Raw genomic sequence first — 8,075 nt, 5'->3', positions numbered from 1 at the left:
GCTATGCTCAATGATGCCTTCAGGAAGGGCATCGCATGGGAAGGCCTAAAGCTGATGGTTTTCGATTATGGAGCCCTGGGGAGTAGGAGAAGTCAGCAGCGGCAGCAAGAACCATGTTCCCGGAGCCTCTTCCAAACTAGCTTCCTCTCCACCGGCGCTTTCAGGAATCACCTGCGTCCCCTGGGCCCAGACATCAGGCCAGATGCTTTCAGAAATACTTTCAGGAAAAGGAAAATTCATGCTGGCTTCTGGGTGCTTGAGGGATTTTCTGGGTAAGTCAGAGGAGTTTTAGGGATTAAAAGAATTTGCTGGGGGCGCCTGGGTGGCTCAGTCCTTAGGCGTCTGCTTTCGGCTCGGGTCAGGATCCCGGGGTCCTGGGCTCGAGCCCCACATCGGGCCCCCTGCCCGGCGGGAAGCCTGCCTCCTCCTCTCCCACTCTCCCGCCTTGTGTCCCCTCTCTCGCTATGTCTCTGTCAAATGAATAAATAAATAAAATTAAAAAAAAAAAAAAAAGAATTTGCTAAAGAGGTGAGGCCAGATTTGGAAGAGGCAGGTGCGAGAGTGAATGCAGGGGACAGGGTGTTGGGGGTAAAGGGGCACACGAAGAATGGAGGAGGGGAATCTACCATGCACGTGGCTCATAATTTTTGTTCTGAATCTGGTTTAGATTTCTGGTACTTAGTCTTGTGAAAGGAGCCCCTAAGGCCGGCCCCGCGCTCTGTGGTGTCCTTTCAGTTCAGTCTTAGGGACTTTTAAAAAACAAAATTCCCCCCAGGAAACCCCCAGGTGTGATCGCCTCTATTAAATGTTTCGTGAATCAGGCAGCATTCGGTCCAGCAAGCAGAGGGCAGCTCCACGGAGCTGAAGGACAGGACAGGTTTATAAAGGCCGAGAGCAGGCGCAAGCTAAGGAGGAGGAGGAGGAAGCAGGGGAGGAAGAGGAAGGAAGGGAGGAAGGTTTCCGAGACGGCCTGGCTCCCTCCAGGTCATCTTCCTAAGGGGACCGGGGTCTCCAGGGATCGCCTCCATTCCCTCTTGGGGCTGGTTAAGGCTACGTTTCTGAGGGGGTTCAAACTGCGGTTAGGTTAAGTATTAAATCTTGATTTCCTGCTGTCGGGGGCATCAAGCGGCTCCAGGATGGGCCCGCGGTTTTCTTTTTAAAGGTACTGATAAGGCATTTGCTGAGGATGAACGCTCGCCAAAATCTTTTCCCAACATGCAGGTTTTTCCAAATCAAAGGCTCCCTCTGTGGCCATTGACAAGTATGCTCGTCAGAGGTACAGCAGGTCCAATAACGACTCAACCCAGTAAGGTCTTCCTTGGAAAGACCCAGAATTAACTTTCCTGAGTCAGAATGAATGTTCAGCAGGAAAACAAGAGGCATCCCCAGGACAGGTGCAGAAGACGTAGTTGCCAAGATCGAAAAGGCCACCCTGGAAGATGGCCAGGGGAGCAGAGTGTCACTGCCACAGGGGATTAAAAGAAAAAAAAAAAAAAGGCGTTTATTCATGTCTTCGGTCTCCTGCAAAAATGAGTTACCCGTAGTCAGCTGGGACAATGGGCAGGTGATGCTGAGATGGGACTTACCCAGCACCGACAGGGCAACGAGAGTAGAGACGACACAGCCCCTTGGGGACTGGGACCCCTTACTAAGACAAAGTCCCCTGAGGCCTGGCACTGTCTGAAATCCTGCATGTTACTTGGCATCTCGGATCCCTAGCCTGCTGGCTAGGTACTCAACACGAGCAGACAACCTGCGCCATCGGAAACCAGACAGAGCATTCCCAGGGGTTAGAGTCTGGCTCATCTCCTCCAGTTTGGTTTTTTGACTGGCGACCCGCAGCAGGCTGGCGAGAACCACGGACTTGCCAGGCTGTGAAGCCGGCTTGAGCATCAAGGCGGCAGGACCCGTGCCTTTGTCCTGCCCTGGGATACTCCCTGTGGGTAACGGCACCAGCGACAGACACAGAGGAGCATAGTGGCCATATCTGGAAGGGAAGGGATTGGATACAAGCAGGAGCACCCCAACAAAAATCACAAGGGCTGCTCCCCCTGCTCCAAAAAGCTGGTTCACACACGTGTGTTCTCAGCTCCTGGCAGTTTCGGAAGGGAAGAAATCGGCAGAGCTTTGGATGACGTGCCTTGTGGAGAGCCAGGAGACCAAGAAGAATCCTCACCCTGTCTGCCTCGCCAGGCCCTGGGGACTCTGCAATGCAGCCTCTGGATTGAGCGGAAGGTTCCAGCCAGCCAGTGACACCCCCTCCCCCTTGCCAGAAACCACAGGAAAGAGAAGTCCTCTCCTATGTTCAGTGGCTGGGTCTGCAAATAAGCTGACAATGGGCAGATTCACAGGAGAAAAGGTGTACGAGTTTAGTATTTTTATTTTTTTAAAGATTTCTCTATTCGAGAGAGAGAATATTCCAGCAGAATCCCCACTGAGTATGCAACCTGATGCAGGGCTCGATCTCATGACCCAGAGATCATAACCTGAGCCAAAACTGAGAGTCTAATGCTTAATGGACTGAGTCATTCAGGCACTCCCAGATTTATTAATTTCTAATTTCACATACATGGGAGTATCAAAAAAAAGTCTGTTTTTTAACAGTGGTCAATTGTTTTAAAAAAAAAAAAAAGTTCAGTTATTTCAGCAGGGGTGTCAAGAGCATTCCATAGGGAAAGGATGGTCTTTTTGGCAAATGGGGCTGAAAACGCTGGGTATTCACATGTCCCCCTAAAAAAGGGAAGGTTGGTCCCTCACCTTCTACGATGTCCAAAAGTTAAAACTAGTCCAAGACCTAAGGGAAGAGCTAAAACCACACAATTGTTAGATCAATCATTGTGAAGATGAGAGAACAATCATAGCTTCAAAAAAACTATTAGGAGGGACGCCTGGGTGGCTCAGTCAGTTAAGGTGCTGCCTTTGGTTCAGGTCACGATCCCAGGGTCCTGGGATCGAGTCCTGTGTCAGGCTTCTTCCTCCTCGGGAAGCCTCCTTTTCTCTCTGCCTCTGCCTGCCACTCTGCCTGCTTGTGTGCGCTGTCTCTCTCTGACAAATAAATAAATAAAATCTTAAAAAAAAAAACTTTTAGAAAACACAGGGGGAGACCATCATGACATTGGATTTTGCAAGGATTTCACAGATAGGACACCAAAAGTGCAGGCAATAAATAGATACATTGGCCTTTATCAAAATTAGACACTTTTGTTCATCAAAGGACACTCTCAGCAGAGTGAAAAGGTAACCCACAGAACGGAAGAAAGTATTCACAAATCTTATATATGGTAGGGGATTAGTATCCAGAATATATAAAGAACTTCTACAACCCAACAACAACAAAAAATCAACTCAAATATAGTCAAAAGACTTGAATGGACATTTCTCCAAAGAAGATGTACAAATGGCCAATAAGTCCATGAAAAGATGTGCATCAGGGAAACGCAAATCCAAGCACAGTGGGAGGGGCGCCTGGCTGGCTCAGTCAGTGGTGCACAAAACTCTTGATCTTGAGGTCTTGAGTTCGAGCCCTGAGGTTGGTAGAGAGATTACTTAAAAATAAAATCTTTAAAAAAAAAAAAAAAGCACAACAGGATACCACTTCACACCCTCCAGGATGATTATTAAGAAAAACAAAACCAGAAAATGACAAATGTTGGCAAAGATGTAGAGAAATTGCACCCCTCAAGCATTGTGGTGGGAATGTAAAACGGCACAGCCACTGTGGAGAAGAGTGTGGGGGTTCCTCAGTTAAATATAAAAGGACCATATGGTCCAGGAACTCCATGGTGAGGTCTTTGCCTCAGAACAGTTGGAACCAGGGGCTCAAACGGATGTTTGCCCACAAATGTTCATAGTAGCTTTGAATACGGTGGCCAGAAAGGGGAAAACAACCCAATGTCCAGCAACAGATGAATGAAAAAATAAAATGGGGTCTAGCCTTACAAGGAAATTGTATCCAGCCTTAAAAGGGAGTGGAGTTCTGGAATATTCCACAACAAATGAACAAATGAAAACTACACTAAGCGAATAAGCCAGACATTAAAGGACAGATAACGTATGATTTCTCTCACATGAGACATCTAGAATTGGCAAAGTCATTGAGACAGAAAGCCGAAGAAGGGTTATCAGGGGCTGGGGGAAGGAAGAATGGAGAATAACTGTTTAATAGGCCCAGAGGTTCTGTTTGGGACGATGGAATATTTCTGGAACCGAATAGTGGTGATGACACAACGCTGAATATTAATGTAGCAGAATCGTACCCCTGAATAGAGTTAAGGTGGTAAATTTCATGGTGTGTATATTTACACTAAGAATAATAAACACTAAGAACAGTGGGGGAAAAAATAGCATCTGGAAACAGGAAATGAGGAGCCAGGTCACATGGGAGGCCATTGTAAGTGGTGTGGCTTTAACTCAGCCTGAGCAGAAAATCTGGAGGTCAAGTTTTTCCGACAAACTGTGTGTTGGCCAAACTCTTGTCATTGGTGTTGTCAGATCAGGGCCCCAATAGCAGCCACATGAGCGCAAAAGGCATCTGTCCCACCATGGCACCCTGAGCCCCAGCAGGACAGGGCGGTATCTTGGCCACTGCCCCCAAGTCCAGGGCCAGGCACAAAGATGCTGGGCAAGTGTTTGTTGAGTGAATGAACACCCTTCACACCATCACACAGCATCGACCTCTGAAGTGCGTGGAGCTGTTGAGATCATTGTGTCCAGCCTCCCTCCAAAGCTGATGGACGCTCAGTCCCACGTCCTCTGTTGCCCTCAGACATGCAGGCTGAGAGGGTCGGGTCTCTTTGGAGGGGAAGGGTGTTGAGGGCAGAAGGGTCAGTGTGAGCAAAGGCCCAGAGGCAGGAAATTTCAGGGGTCGCTTTTGGGGCTAGATGACTTGTCTGCTTTAGGGGAGGCCAGAAGGTACAGCTGAAGACTCAGGAAGGAGCCAGGCCACTCAGGGTCAGGGTAGGGAGCATGGTTTTTTCCCAAGGGCCCTGGAGAGTCAAAGCAGATTCTGAGCAGGAGAGGAGAGGTGGGGGCATACCTGTGCTTTGGAAAGAGCCCTCTGGTTGCTGAGTGGAGGGTGGAGGGGACACCACCTGGCAAAGAGCAGGTGTATCTGGAATGAATGTACGAAGGAGGGAAGGAAGGAACACAAATTACTGAGAATGACAGTGAGTCATCACTTACATCATTGCGCATGACAGTGAAAGCCTTTCCTGGGCACTTGAGGCCCCATGATCTGGTCCCTTGCCCTCCTGGCTGAGCTGCTGTACAACCAGCAGCACTGCCCAGGGCGCGCTGGATTCCATGCTGTTCTTTAAACTGCCAGCCTTTGCACCAGGGCCTTTGCACGTGCTGTTCCGTCTTCCTAGAATACTCTTTCCGAGAGCACTGTAAGCCGGCAGGTGTTGGCTTTTCTGTTTTGCTCTCTTGTGTCCACGGCACCGAGGACCCTGTGCAATACTCAGCACAGTGGATTTGTGGAATGGGTGAATAAATGAATGAGTGAGGTCTGCACATCCACCTTATCAGGAGAAACCTGAGTGCTCTGGAGCCGTGGGCAGAGGAGGCAGGTGCAAGAGCCAGAGGGCCTGGGAAAGTTCTGGAAGTGGGGAGCAGGATGGGGCTGTATGGGGCATGGCCTGGGGCGTGGCTATGGCAGAAGCATGGAGAGGAGGGGTGTGTGTGTGTGTGTGTCCCGCATCCGGACCAGGGAAGGGGAGGCGGATAGGGGGATGGGCACATGGGTGGGGTTGAACCGGGAATGGGGTGGGATGAACGCTGGGGTGCAATTGAATTTCAGCAAAAGGCCTGGCTCCCTTGGCCCCCTTCCCAGAGCAGCTTTGTGGCAGGATCCGTCCTTCAGGACGACTTTATCCAGGGCTTGGAGATCTGTGGGACCACTGAGGCAGGACTGAAGGACCTGGAGATTGGGGAATTGGGTATGTCTCCATGCCCATTCCGAGGAGCCCTGCCCTTACCTACCTCCTTGTTACCCTGACCCAGAGCCCTCTTGTGGTCACCTTCCCTCTGCCCCTACCCAGTCTCCCTGAGACTGTTGGAGTGACACAAGCTATCTGTTCTCTCTCCCCCAGTGAAGAGTGTGACCTGCGGTATACACCAGCTGGAAAAATTGCTCCTGTGTGAGACCGCCAGAGCGAGTGCCCAGCTCTTCTTGCTTACGCTGCTGCCCTCTGTTGGAAAACCCACGCAGTCCTCTAGCTTTGTCAGAACTAGGCAACTCTGTTGCCTTCCGCTGGGAAATTATTTTATTTTGTTTTTTTTAAGATTTTATTTATTTATTTGACAGAGAGAGAGCACAAATAGGCAGAGAGGCAGGCAGAGAGAGAGAGAGGAGGAAGCAGGCTCCCTGCTGAGCAGAGAGCCTGATGCGGGACTCGATCCCAGGACCCTGAGATCATGACCTGAGCGGAAGGCAGCGGCTTAACCCACTGAGCCACCCAGGGGCCCGGGAAATTATTTTAAAAAGCATCACAATTGTGCGATGTTCAGGGCGCAGAGGAAGTCCCTTTCCATGGAGCACCCTTGTGCAGTGCCCAACACGCACAACTGTTCAAGCTGAGTCAGGTTCTGCCCTTTTACATTCCTTGGTGCTAACTTTCAGGGGGGCGATGACCCGCATGCGAAAACGAGTACCCACCCGACATTTGGAGCATGTGATTTTCTAGGTTTTTATTTGGGATCATTCTTGCATGGCTTCTTTTCTCCTAATCATCTGTACACATAATTCCCCATTCCTACTGAGCCAGCTAGGCACCACTATTTTTGTTATTTTTTTTTTAATTTAAAATATTTTTTTTTTAAATCTTTTTTTTTTTTTTTTTAAGATTTTTATTTATTTATTTGACAGAGAGAAATCACAAGTAGATGGAGAGGCAGGCAGAGAGAGAGAGGGAGGGAAGCAGGCTCCCTGCCGAGCAGAGAGCCCGATGCGGGACTCGATCCCAGGACCCTGAGATCATGACCTGAGCCGAAGGCAGCGGCTTAACCCACTGAGCCACCCAGGCGCCCGAATTTAAAATATTTTTATTTATTTATTTATTTGGCAGAGAGAGGGAGAGAGATCACAAGTAGACAGAGAGGCAGCAGAAAGAGAGAGGGGGAAGCAGGCTTGCCGCTGAACAGAGAGCCGGACGTGGGGCTTGATCCCAGGAACCAGAGACCATGACCTGAGCCAAAGGCAGAGGCCCAACCCACTGAGCCACCCAGGCGTCTCTGTTGTTATTATTTTTTAATCAAAATTATAAAGAGTCAAATAATTCCAAGGGTTGTTAATGAACACAGCATTCCCCTTTCTTCTTTCCTGTTCCGGAGAGCAGAGTTTCTCAACATTTGTCCTACTGACATTCGGGACCAATGACTCCTTGTTCTGGGGGCTGTCCGTGCATTGTAGGATCCCTGGCCTCTACCCACTAGAACTGATATGTTTATAGTATACATCTTGATTTTTCAGTTTTAGCCACATTAGTGATTACTCACAATGGAAGATAAGGACTATTTCCTGTTCATAGACACCTGTGCCCACACCACAAACGCACACCCTCCCCAGCTTCCCATCCTCCACTTTATTTCACAGATGTGGCTGATCACATAACGCAGTGTTTGCAGATGAAAATGCTGTCCATGGCCAAGTCCCATGGTGGACTATGATGATCTTTTCCTATCTTTAACAACTTTTTATTCTCCCTGGAGTTAGTCATTGCCTTCCGTCTTGCTTCTGTCTGGACTGGTTACCTTCTGTGCTGCAAATCCTGGGACTTCCCCTTCTCTCTTTCCTAGGAAGCCCCTGTGTTCCTGTGTCATATGAAATACCACAGCAGTTTTTGGTTTTTGCCCTCATGTTGTTGGAGCTTATCCTCCAGTAGCCTCCTGATAAAGGATGTATGGGTGGAGATATGTCAGCCTTGTTTTTCTACCAATTATGTGACTTTGGTAAATGACTTCATTTCTCTTAGCCTCAGTTTCAGAGCTATAAAATGGGAATAAATGTTTTTGCTGTTTTGACAATGGGATGAAATAATGCACATTAACCTAGGTTGTAGGCTCTATAAGCGTTGGCT

Source organism: Mustela lutreola, chromosome 16 (assembly GCF_030435805.1).
Source record: "Mustela lutreola isolate mMusLut2 chromosome 16, mMusLut2.pri, whole genome shotgun sequence".
NCBI classification, from domain to species: domain Eukaryota; kingdom Metazoa; phylum Chordata; class Mammalia; order Carnivora; family Mustelidae; genus Mustela; species Mustela lutreola.
This window is presented reverse-complemented; position numbering follows the sequence as displayed.